Source organism: Pagrus pagrus (assembly GCF_965226575.1).
Source record: "Pagrus pagrus genome assembly, chromosome: 22".
Lineage (NCBI taxonomy): Eukaryota > Metazoa > Chordata > Actinopteri > Spariformes > Sparidae > Pagrus > Pagrus pagrus.
Window position 1 is genome coordinate 14032576 of NC_140204.1, and position 12316 is coordinate 14044891.

The 12316-nt window shown below is 43.7% G+C and overlaps 1 protein-coding gene across 15 annotated transcripts in view; it reads left to right on the forward strand.

Annotated features, from left to right (window-relative positions):
• Positions 1–12316, forward strand: part of LOC311252061 (adhesion G protein-coupled receptor L3) — a 221860-nt gene that overhangs the window by 35435 nt on the left and 174109 nt on the right. For all 15 annotated transcript variants that reach the window (XM_084344861.1, XM_084344863.1, XM_084344862.1 and 12 more), the window contains one exon: positions 4070–4155. The gene's annotated coding sequence lies outside the window, so the exon portion shown is untranslated. The remainder of the gene's footprint in view (positions 1–4069; positions 4156–12316) is intronic.

Consider the following 12316-nt stretch of genomic DNA (forward strand, 5'->3'; position numbering starts at 1 on the left):
ACAGTGAGAAGCTGGTGCTAGAGCCGCTAATATATTTCGAGGATGCCTTTTTAAACTAGAATGTGGAACAATATGGAGTCAATCCTGCCTTGTTTTCTCTTCAGTTGGTCAAACTCATGTCCATGTACTAGTCATCATGATTAGTTGTCTACCTTGAAACAGCATGAAGCCTGAGGGCGTGGTAGCCAACAGCTGCAAAGCCATCACAGGCTGTAGAGTGGCAGACGGTGGGTGCGGCCAATCCCCCCCACCCCCCCGAGAAAAATTAAAAATTGATGTTGCTCATTGTGGTTTTAGTCTTGTTTGTTACCTCGTGTTACCCTCCATGTGATGTGAAAAGCAGCTACATTAAGTGTTTAATCCAATCTCTTTCTCATTGTCACTCTTAAGTGGAGTTTTATTACCCTGATGCTGGTTTTCCTTTTTTCCCCCTGTAAGTAGTTGTATATAGAAAAAACCCCAAAACACTGATTATTTTGTATGCTTTTGTTTCAGTGCTTGTACTGATTAAACACAGTGTGCTTGCATTCAGCTGCTTTATGTACTTATTTAGATATGTACATGAATGGAAGTCCACAGTGGCCAGCTCCAGCGTCTTTTGATTAATTCAAAACAGTTCGTCACGCTTTGAGGGAAATGCTGATCATCGTTCGGATTGTTACTCGACAGCAGCCTGTTGTAAACCCACGATGGCTCTCCTTTTTCAACCCGTTTCGGTGCTTTTGTTGAAGAGAACATTTCAAAGGATTAAACTCTGCATCTTTCTTGGCAGAAACGGCAACGTTCCACCCAACATTACTGCGGCCAGCAATACGGTCCATTGCACTTGTGACCAGACTCAGTGAACAGTGGTGTCCAGCACACTGTACCACAATGAATCACTTTGGGGGTGTGAAATCAAATTACGGTTGAAGTTCATGGCAGTGAAAGCAGCACAGTCGGCCTGTGTCTCATCACTTTGTAATTTAGAAAAACACTCCTCTCGCCATGGGAACTGAAAAACAGGAGTACAGTAGATAATGTGAGGAAGAAAAGGGCCTAAGACGCCCTTCCAAGAAGCATTTTGTGTGTGTGTGTGTTAATGCCACAAAGTCTCTTCAATGCAGTGCCTCCTCTCGGTTTGGGGAATTATCTGGAATGAGGGAATCATTCACCTTACAGATATCAGGTGATCCTGGCTGGCTTAACACAACTCTGCTCTCTGTGATATTTAGAAGTTACTGAAAAGTTAATAAGATGACGTGAAACCAAACGTTTTTGGCTTTGACTTTAAATGACCTTTTACTTGGAAATTTTAATACAAAACCCTCAAATGTCAGTATGCCGAGATGGGCATGAAATGTACAGCTGAAAATGAGTTGTTGGAATCTTTTACTTACTAACCCTTTGTAAGCATCATTGTTTGTGCTGAATTGAAACACCCATGCAGCAGTTCCTCCTATCAGTCTGTGAAGCTGGGCTAAGTGAACGTTGACGTACACTTAGGTTAATGTTAGCTTAAGCATCTACTAGGGCTGCACGATATGGTCAAAAACTGACATTGCGATTATTTTGACATCGCAATTTTCATTGTCATTGAAGAATTAGTAAAATCATGATGATCTCTGTCAAACAAACCTGCTTTATTACATGTGTAGAACAGGCTTTGTAGGCCCGAGCACCTCTGCAGCTCTACAAAATGTAATTAAAACACTGTTTTGTGACACATTTTACCTTCATGAAATAATTGCAGTTCTTGCAATTTGAATATTGCACTCAGTCATATTGCGATTTTGATTATTTTGCGATTAATTGCGCAGCCCGAGCAGTGCAGAGCTGTCAACAGTAGCATTAGCTTCTGTTTGTTCAACATCAGTAACATTGTCAGGTGTGACTTAGCAGAACTTTGTCATTATTGTCATACTATTTCACAACTGCAACTGTAAATATAACAACATTGTTGAAAGTCATGATTATATTGTAAAATAAATTACTCAGCTTTTCTCATCTTTATAAATATGAGCCAAATTGGTCAGTTTTTGTCCGTTTATGTCTAATTCCACTTTTTTTCTAAGTGGCTGAGTAAAAGATTGCAGTTAAATAGTTTTCTCATAACAAATTAAGCCCTAATGCCAGCTTCCTGGTGTCGGAGTGTAAAACTAACACAGTCCTGAGCAACTCCAAAGCTATGCTCTCATTAATGAGCAACCTGGCGTTAATAAGCAGCTATCTCTCACAGTGTCGCATTGGGTCATCCATGCGTAGTACTTCAATAGAACTGCATATCTTTGGAATGAGCATCCTAGAAGTAATGGTACAAGATAGCCCTGAGTGCCTGGAACTGCCTGGTGTAAATTTCTCTGGTCCAGAACCCTTTGAAGACACTTTGGAGGCTTCAGTTCCCAACTACAGGCAGTGCTTTAACACTGATGATTATAAGAGAGGAGGCTTGAATTGGGCTCTGACAGTGTTTCTGCTCAGCGAGGCCGTTCAGGGAGAGGAGCAGTGAATGTGGATTTTATAAGCAGTAAAGATGTAAAATTCAAGTATTTTTTTCATTTTATTTTCAGTTGTCTGTGAACTCGGTCGCTCCTCTCATGCAGCAGTTTGTGGGTAGGATCATTGCGGTATGGTGTGATTTTGTTTCTTTCCAAACACTTCCAGGCCTGTTAAATGACTGGCAGATGCTCTGTTGACCAAACTAGCTTCAGTGGTTCAGCTGCATTGACCTATGGCAGCTGCCTTGTCTGCCATAGTCTCAAATTTGATCAAACATAATGGACAGCAGATTTGACGCTTCAAATCCCCCGCACTTGTTTGGAAGCCAAGATCGGACAGCCATTGTGCCCGGACGATATTTGAAAGTTTGGCGATATAATTGACTTTATTTTCTTCCGTCTTTTGCAATCATTTTTTATGTCTGTGCTTGGTTTGTGGCTTTTAAAAGCATGTGTCAGTGTTTATAAACGATATTAATAGACATCCCAAATAGGTTAGGAGCAAAAAAAAAGTCTTTTTTATTTTGTGTTTTCCAATATCTACCTAATTTGCATAGTAAACACAGTACTACTGATGAATCCTTTTTAATTTTGTTAAATATTCAAGACCTTAACCTGTTGTAGACATCTCAATTAAGAAAAGCTTTTATCACTTGTATGATTGCAGGTGAGATTTAATTAGGAATCATGTAAAGAGAGTTTGCATCACAATAATGAAAAGGAGTAAGGGGACATGTTTTTCAGTGCTTGAGGGGGAGAAAGAAACAAGCTTTCCAATTTCGCTGAATACAATTTGAATTTACCTCTGTGAAACTGTTCCTGTCGCTCATTAATTCAGCCATAATTAAATGTAACCACTTCACCTGCGCGCGCTGGTATCGGCCCGACAAAGGTTTGTATTGGACTTAATGAGCGAAAAACGCAATGAGCAGACTGGCGCGGAGGCTAGCAGGGAGAAAGCGGCACATGCGAAAGACGGACTGATACAAAGGCGAAGAGGCAGAGCGGGGGAGCCGAAAATGTGTGCGAGGGGGGAAAACGAGACGGCGCGAAAGGTGACTGGAGGAGGCAGTCATCAAAATGCTAATGTTGCATGGGATATTTACTGCAGAGTGTTAATGCAGTTTAAAACAGGCTCTTTGTCCTGCGGCCCATCACCAAGCCGCTGTTGGGGCCTAATAAATCAGCCATTAAAAGCTGATGTGACCTGAATAGCACTTCATACAGCGGCGATCCAGCTCTCTCGCCAGTGCAGGAGCCGGACAACAGCTGAAAAATTTATGAAGATGCCAATTAATGAGGGTCGACCCAGAAGTGACCGAAATATAGAGTTTGTGTGTGATGCAACTTTGACAAACTAACACTTCTGGCATTGAAAAGTAATTATTTTCAGTGGGTTTTTTCAAAGTAAGTGTCCTGGGTGTGCACAGACCAGTTCACGGTGACTTGGAGTCATGTTGGCAGACATTTAAAGTTGCTGGACTTTTTAATTATGTCCCCTGTCGCCTCATGTTGAAAGAAAAACTGTTCTACTGACGCAAGACTATCCTGTTCCATCTCCTAACCTGCTTCCTCTCTCTGTTTCCTCACAGGGCTGGACATGGTTTTATTATCTGGAATGTGATACGCAGGATTTGTGCGGAGAAAACTCAAGAATCACGCTCCTTCTCACGCTCAGGTACTGTACAGTTTCATCACCATTTCTGACGGCGCCGGACAAAGTGGGCTGTCATTACATGTCATGAGTGCGCAATAGATTCCTGATCAAGTGCACAAGCAGCCCCCCTCCACAACAACACACCAATAATGAAGAGCATTCATGTGGGCCAATTGGGCTTGTTCTCTGGGATGTTTATTAAAATGATTCAGGATAGGTACTCATCTTCATATGCAAATCTGTGGGACATCACCGGCAAGCCTTTAATTTCTGCCGCCAGCGACAAGGAGGGCTTTTTTGGTCGCTATCTACCGAGCGTGTTTGGATTTCATTCCCCGATGCAAATGATGTTTTCGCTGTAATCATGCAAAAGCGCAGCTGGCTTCCATTTCTCTTCGCCTCTAGTCTCTTGCTCCTTGCACACCCCCCCCCCACCCCTCCACCCCTCAACCACCCAAAACCTTCACGCACCGAGCTCCTTCTCCTTCTCCTCTCCCTGTCTGTTTGTCATTGTTGTCTTCTGCAACCCCTTGTTTGCTCTCTGCTTCTCCTACTTATCTCCGTCCCCTTTCCTCGCTCACTTGTCATGCCAGCTAAAGCCCTCCCCCCCCCCCCTCCCTCATCCCTTCGATACGCGCACACTTCCCCTCCGCCGCCACCGCCGCCGCCGCTGCCTCCACCAACCCTCTCCATACTTAATGGAGCCACCAGCCTCCGTGCCTCCTGTGGTGAGCCTGGATTGAATTCAATTAGGGAGATTGTTTGCCCTCCAGAGTTTACTGGTGGGCTCCGTGGATGATAGGTTTGCTGTCGTCCCTCCTCCTCTCTTTCACTCACACTCACACACACACCTACACACACAAACATACCCTGCTACATCCATCTAACCCGATTCCCCTTCATCCAACTCAATGTGGCCGCCCCTCCTTTTCTCTTTTCCTAACAACCTCCCTGCGGCAGTGCATGTTTTTTTGTGTGTGCGCACATTGTTGACATTGCTTTTCGAGGCCCTGTTGATGTTTTTATGTTATTTCACGCCGTCCTATTCAACGAGATTAAGCCATAAGAACTTGCAGTGTGAAAGAATATGTCACACCACCTTTTTGATAAGGCCTCAGGGGCTCATCTTCTCCCATCCAATATGAGTTGATGGGATGGGAGATTTCAGAGGAGAGTAATTGGAAACCGCATTCAAGCTCAATCCCAGCGACTCCACGCACATTCCAGGATAATCCCATTTTTAGAATTAATGTGCCACTTCGCCAGCATATCCGGCACAAAAGAGAGGACGGTAAATGTTGCTGACATAGGAGGAACGGTCACATTAGTCGCAAGGTGAAAATAGAATTGTGCTGTCATTTGAATAACACTGAGAGCAGCAGGCGGTAGTTAAACGCAGTGTTGGCTCGTGCTTTTTAGATATGAAGTGTACGTCTGGTACAGACATAATGGTCTCTATTCTGTGTAGGAACACACTTCAGCAAACTTGTCCGGCAACCCGCTGCTTTTCCTCCAGATGTCACGCTGTGTGACCGTGTACTGGTGCTTCTCAGAAATCAGATACTGTATTAGTGCTGAAAGATGTCAAATGAATTAAAAGCCGGGGATCGCTTTGATGATAAATATCCTAATGCCCCCCGACGCGGAATTACAACCTTCATTTGATGCACCTTCTTTTTCTTCTTTTTTTTCTAATTTGCGGTCACTTTGGATTACGTCTAATCGTCTTTGCGAGGATATTTTTTAGGGCTTAGAAGGGCAAAAATTTACAGCACGATGTTTTGTCATGAGTTTACAGATGACTTGTGATTTTTGGAATTAGGATTTAAATCCACCCATGAATGAAAATGTGGTCATTTATCTATTCACCCCCATGTCGTGGAAAGTTTAGGAGTCGGCAAAACATTTCTGGAACTTCACAGGAAAACAACATTGCAGCATTCTCCCAAACAACTGAAGTAGATGGGGACTTAAAAACCCATTTGCCCCCTTTATGTAGTTTTTACTGTAGCTGCCTAGCTAAAAGCCTTAGCTACCACTGTCTGATGTGGGTGCACGGGCTGGAACGCGAGTCGAGGTTGTAAATATCGACTTTCAAATCAATTTAGGATCTCTGAGCTTCCAGAGACATGAATTATGCTGGACAGGCTGCATGTATCAAGTCTTCATCTACTTCAGTTGCTGCGAAGCTCCAGAAATGTTTTGTGGACTGTGCAGCTTTACCCAGCTTCCCATTAGCAATGGAGTGAGTAGATGATAACTGAATATTCATTTTTGGGTGAACTTATCCTTTAATGCAAGATCTTTGATTTGAAGAAAATGTGGAAACCTGTTCAACTACAAAACCTCCTTTCAGCCTTGTTTGGAGAGTATGAACCTCCGCACCCTCCCACAATGCTTTGCATACCCAACACGGTTGCCCATAGCATCAGCCATTCAAGTTAGTTTGACCATAATGGCCTGTGATGACATTAGCCCTGCCAAGTTTTTGGTTCTGTTATCTTAAAGCCCTGCCGTTTGTTTTCATAGCGCGATCCTGCCCGGACTTCTTGAAATGATGCAAAACAGGTCATTTGAATGGAAAAGGAGCGAAATCCTTTTGGCCGATGTCAGCAGTGTTCTTGAATTTGAATCCCGCCCAGAGATAGTTGACTTTGCACGTCTTTGTTGTTGTGTCCTGTTACTTGGGCAACTACGGTCAGCACCAAAGCAACCCGGCTCAAGGATACCGGGCAGAGCGTCGAAGCCCTCTAAACAACCCAATTATTTAAAAGGCACACATTGCTCGATGGTGGTGCACGGCTGATAATGACAAATTTGTTGACCCTCCGTGCAAATTGGTGTTGTCTTGACAACAGCAACGTTCTGGAAATGTATTTGCTCAGACATGTTTGTGGTCATTTTGTCCCAACAGGCCCGGAGAGTTCATGTGAGAACACTTGTGCAGCTGCATGAAAATGTCACTTAGTCATTTCAACATCACTTATACACTGGGACTGAAAGATGAAATTGTGGAAAAAGAATGTGTTGATACGCCAAAAATGCTTGTGTATTGTCGACTTTAACGTCAAACTACATTCCTTTATGTGTTCTTTAAGGCGTAGTGTTATTTAGGCCATGTGTGTGTAGCTCACAGCACACCGCACTTTATTTATTTCCTTTTATGTTCTGAACTTAAAGCAGCTGTAACCTTAATTATTCACAGTGTTGTCTTCTTCTTTAGGAGATATATTTAACTGTGTGTGTGTGGTGGTCATGCTTGATCAGCAAGTGTGCGTGTCAGCCGGTGTGTATACATGCGGTAAATGTGCGTGCACATAATGCGCATTCACCGCTTAAATGTGTTTTTTTGCTGAGACTCTGTGCATGTCCACCCCCTCCACCTCTCCCAATACAATATTCATGCCTTCAGTGGCCCTACATCGCTCTCAGGAACTGCATTATCACACCACAAGTTTCTTCATTTTCTGCATACGTCCGTGCATGTTTAAACCCTCCATGTTGTCTATCTCACGAGGGAATATTTAGACACCTAACGGTGCTAAGAGGGGTTTTCACACAACTGTAAAAATCAATAGTTCAGCTGCTGTTAATTTCAAAGTTAAGAGGTCAAAGGAAGAGGTTGACATTTTGGGAAATGAAACTTTTTTTCTTGCCCTTCAAAAGTTTGAAGAGAAGATGGCTACAGTGAGTATCTTGTTAGCTTAGCTTAAAACAATGGCAAAAAGCGTACCTTAAAATACTGTTGCAATACTTTTAGGCTATATCTATCTAGCTGCAATGATGAATTAATTAGTTGTTAACTATTAAACTGAAAGCAAAACCATTTTGATAATCTATTAATCAGTTTGTCTGGTTGCCTCTCGCACACGAACCCACATTTTTATTACCTGTCACAACCCACCTACACAGTCTGGACAGAGACACCGGTGAATTTGGATGGAGCTATTTCTGTCCGAGAAGGGGTTAGCTGGATGTTAGCACAAGTGTCTTGTCATGTGGCCGGCTGCTCTCCTGATACCTGCCCTGACAGTTTGGGTGTCTTAATAAAACAACACCCTTGACAGCGAACTCACACAGCAGCTCAGTGGTCTCTCTCCATCATCTTCTGCCAACTTCCCCTCCCCTCCAACACCCCCGATCCTCCTCCTCGCCGTGACCATTTGCGCTAATGTGAATGAACAGGACGATCTGTTGATGACGATTAGATTCAAGCGCCGCTTGCACCTCTGGGGGCTACGCTGATATCATCTGACATGACAGAAGAATCCAAAGCAGCACACTGGCCCTAATTTGAAAGACACTGCTGTTATTTGAGCTCCGAGGCATTGGGTTAGAGATATGGTAAGTGGATACTGAAGTCGGGCATGCTGATTCAGTGGAAGCTGTTCAAATGTGTATAGTCCAGAGAGATGTCCACTAACTTGAAGAGTTTTTCCTCTTTGGTTTTTCTAACACTCAGTCTCCCTTGAACTTGGTCTGCACCCTGTCCAAAGCTCCAGCACCGGCAAGGTGTGCAGCTCTAATCAGCCCTGTTTGATGTGCGGAGGCAGCAGGCTTTACGGAGGAGCCAAGATCTCTTAGGACATTAAGGGGAGAGGAGAGGAGAGGGAGGAGAGGGAGAGATTACTGCTGGTCTTTTTATAGAGGATCACTCCATCTTGTCCTTTTTAGCTCACTCATTAGTTCTTGCTTCCCCCCGGAGGGCGATTCTCTCTTTCCGTCTCTCACCAAGACCACGGCCACCTCCCTCACTACGGCGAGGAACCTGTCTGGCTATCGGCTAACCAAATATGAATCCCCGGCCTTTTCCGTCATTATCAAGTCACAGTCGGGAGGCGCTTGTGTGGCCGGCGCTGCTCCCGTTCTGGCAGGTATGAGGGAAAAAAATCGGCCCGTGAGAGGAAAAGGGAGACAGATGAATAATGATTGCGCGTGCTTTCTTTTGTTGGCGGTCGAGGCTGAGAAGCCCATGACATGCCTTTTCTTCATTCTCTTCCCCGCAATTCCCCTCTATTTCCTCCCTCCCTTTGGCGAGTACCTGTGAAATCAGACATCCCTCTGTGCCCCGTCAAAAAATAACCAACACTCTGCAGCTGGCTGTCAGGGGAGTTCGCCGCCATACAACCGGCGTGCACGCTGAGGTAATCAGAAGTTGTCAAACGTGAAGTGTCCTCTTCCACAACGGAGGGTGCGCTGTGTGTTTGCCTCTCCAACGCCCGAGCCTTGGCTACAGTGTAGGTGCACTAATAGCCTCTTTATCAACAGGGATCACTAAATAATGTCCTGCGACTGCATATTTGGCAGCAAAGTTGTTGTTTAGCAGAGGAAAATGGAGACAGAGATGGATAATAGGAGCTTGTCGTCACTGCCAGCCTACCCGGCCAACCCGGTTGTGAGATGGGACGCTTTCATACACTGTGATGACCTCTTATGATTACACATCATTTTCAAGTACGCCGAGCGCTGTTCCTTTCACGTACTCCCAAGTGGTTTATGAAAATTGAATTTACATATTTGTTCTCCATATGCATGGCCTACCATCCAGCCCCCTCTGAGGGGAACGCCTGTCTTATAAAAGCACAACCGGAGAAATTATTGATTTGCATCTGTTTATCCGGGAGGAAGCCGAGCACCTCCCTGCTGTCAGGCCCGGCGGTCTGGATGCGAGGATCCCAAAGGTGCCATCGCACCCGTCTGTCCTTTTTACGGTGGCTCTAAACCGCGGACAGGGGCTGCAATCTGTTTCCGCCCTCCCTCGATTTTTATTTACAGCCCCAGCTTGGCAATAAAGCTTAAAATTTATGACTTACTTTTTAATTAGAAATAATGTCTTGTAGAGTTTAAGTGATGGATGGTTTAATCAATATATAGACTGCGGCTGGCCCTATGATGAACGTTGCTATTGACAGCGTGCAGAGTAGCCTAACTTAACACTTTGTCTTTCAAAGAAATATGTAGTGTTTTGTTTGCTGACGGAAACCGTCCGCGCCGCTCTTCAGTCTTTCTCCTTCCATTTTTACCGTCTCTTGCCACTCTTTCAACACTTTCTCTCAACAGGCAGCGTTTTCTCCAGAATGAATCAGCCTCCCCTGTCACACTGTATTTAGGCAATTATTTTACCTCAGCGAAACCCCCATTGTGTTGCGTGCCATATTTGCTCAGGTTTAAATAAAATAAGTGTTGAAGGTGGCTTCTCGCCAATGGAATCTGACAAGCTGGAAGAAATGCAATTCTCGAATAGGTAGGGATGTTTTTTTTTTTTCTAATGGGTAAAGCAATTTCTGTCTTTTTTTTTCTTTCTCAGGTTCAGAGTAAGGAGAGAGCAGAAAGGATTTTCAAGTAGAATAATTAAATATGAATCAAGTCAATGGGATTTGTTTCCTGGCACCGTGGATGATTGCGTAATATACACCGGGGATGGAATTATGGTACTTGACAAGTGAAGTTCATTTTTGTCACTTGTGGCTTATTGTGAAGTGCTCAAACAGGGTTGTGGGGAACTGGATGTGGCTTTTCACTTACCAGACAATTGCAAACACTGATCAGAAATGAGAACAGCGTTTCAATTCTCTGTCACCGCATGAAAAAATGTCATTTTGTTGCAAAGTGATTTCAGCACAGAAAAAGCTGCGAGTCACATTTTGGAAACTGGAACCAGGAAACGTGGCGCTTTTACTCGATACCTGACTCAAACGATAAATTGATTGTCAGTGTTGTCGCAGAAGGATTTTGAACACATCAGACTTGGACTCTCTTTATGGTCAACCCATCCGTGTGCAAGTATACATTTGAGATGATATGCCATTTCCCTATGGTCCTGCAGTTAAACAGGTCAACACTAGACTAGTTTACAACATTAAAAGTAGGATAGAAACTGAACAAATCTGTGCCGCATATAAAAGTGCAAGAAACAAAAGGCTGTAGTTTAAAAAGCAGTGTTGTTGTCCATTTTATTTTGGTTATTTATTCCCCCTTTGGTGCCAAGGAAACAAAGAAATCCTCATTTAAAAAAGCCCCAACTAAATTCTGTATAATCATTCAGCCCTTTATTACACTATCTTTGAAGGAGTACAGATCAAATGATAGAAAACTTTATGAAACAGCCTTTGATATAACTTTTTCTTTTTAAAAGTAACTATTCAAATCCTTCTCAGCCTAATTTACAGATACCTCCTCACTGAAAAGAATTCATCAGTACTGTTGGGTGGGTCAGCACTGGGGTCACGGAGGACGCAGCAGGGAGTTGAAGAACCTTACCGCCTGAGGGGAGAAGCTGTTGTAGAGTCTGGTAGTCCTGGCCCGGATGCTCTGTGCAGCTGTCTGTGATATAGTTAAGTGAATGGTGTTAGGGGGGTTCCGATGATCTTCTCGGCTGTCCTCACTCTCAGCTTGAGAGATTTCTGGTCCGCGGTGCTGCGATTCCCAAAGCAGACAGCGATACAGCTGGAGAGGATGCTCTCTGTGGTCCCTCTGTAGAAGGTGGTGAGGATGGAAGTTGTGAGGCTGGCCAGGAACTTTTTTTTTTGATGCTCTCTACAGCAGAGTGTGAGTGTTGGACAACATAATCATCTCCTTTGTGAGACAGAGAAACGTATTTCTCTCATGATGCTGACAATATTTTAAAGCCCCTTCGGGTAGGATTTGAGAGATTATTGACTCTGAGTCGTAGTGTCGAAAAAAGGCACCATAAGAAGAATAAATTAGCTGAAACAAAGCACATTGTGCACCAGTTTTCATTGCCGTTTTCTCCCTTCTATACACACAAAACCTAAGGCCATTAAAAAACCTTTTAATAAACAATAACAACATAAAGGAAACTATAGACGGGGGCTTTAATTTAAGGAGTGGGGGAATGAATAAGAAATCAGTCCAACCATTTCTTTTGTAGAAGTAGTTTCAGACGCCTAGCGGGTAAACATATTCCACAGGTTGAAGTCAAAGTTAATAAAGTTAATAATTGAAACTGTAAGGAACAAAGGCCGTGATGAAATATTTCCGTCCTTCTTTTCACTGTCACATATTAACAGTTGCAACGTGATGCTTGCTGCTGCCATCCAGACCACCTACCTCAAAGGGAACTCTAATAGACAGGATAATCGTATCCATCCGTGCACACACAGACCAACACACACAACATAATATCACCTGTCCTCTAAGACCAACCACAATGCCTTTCTTT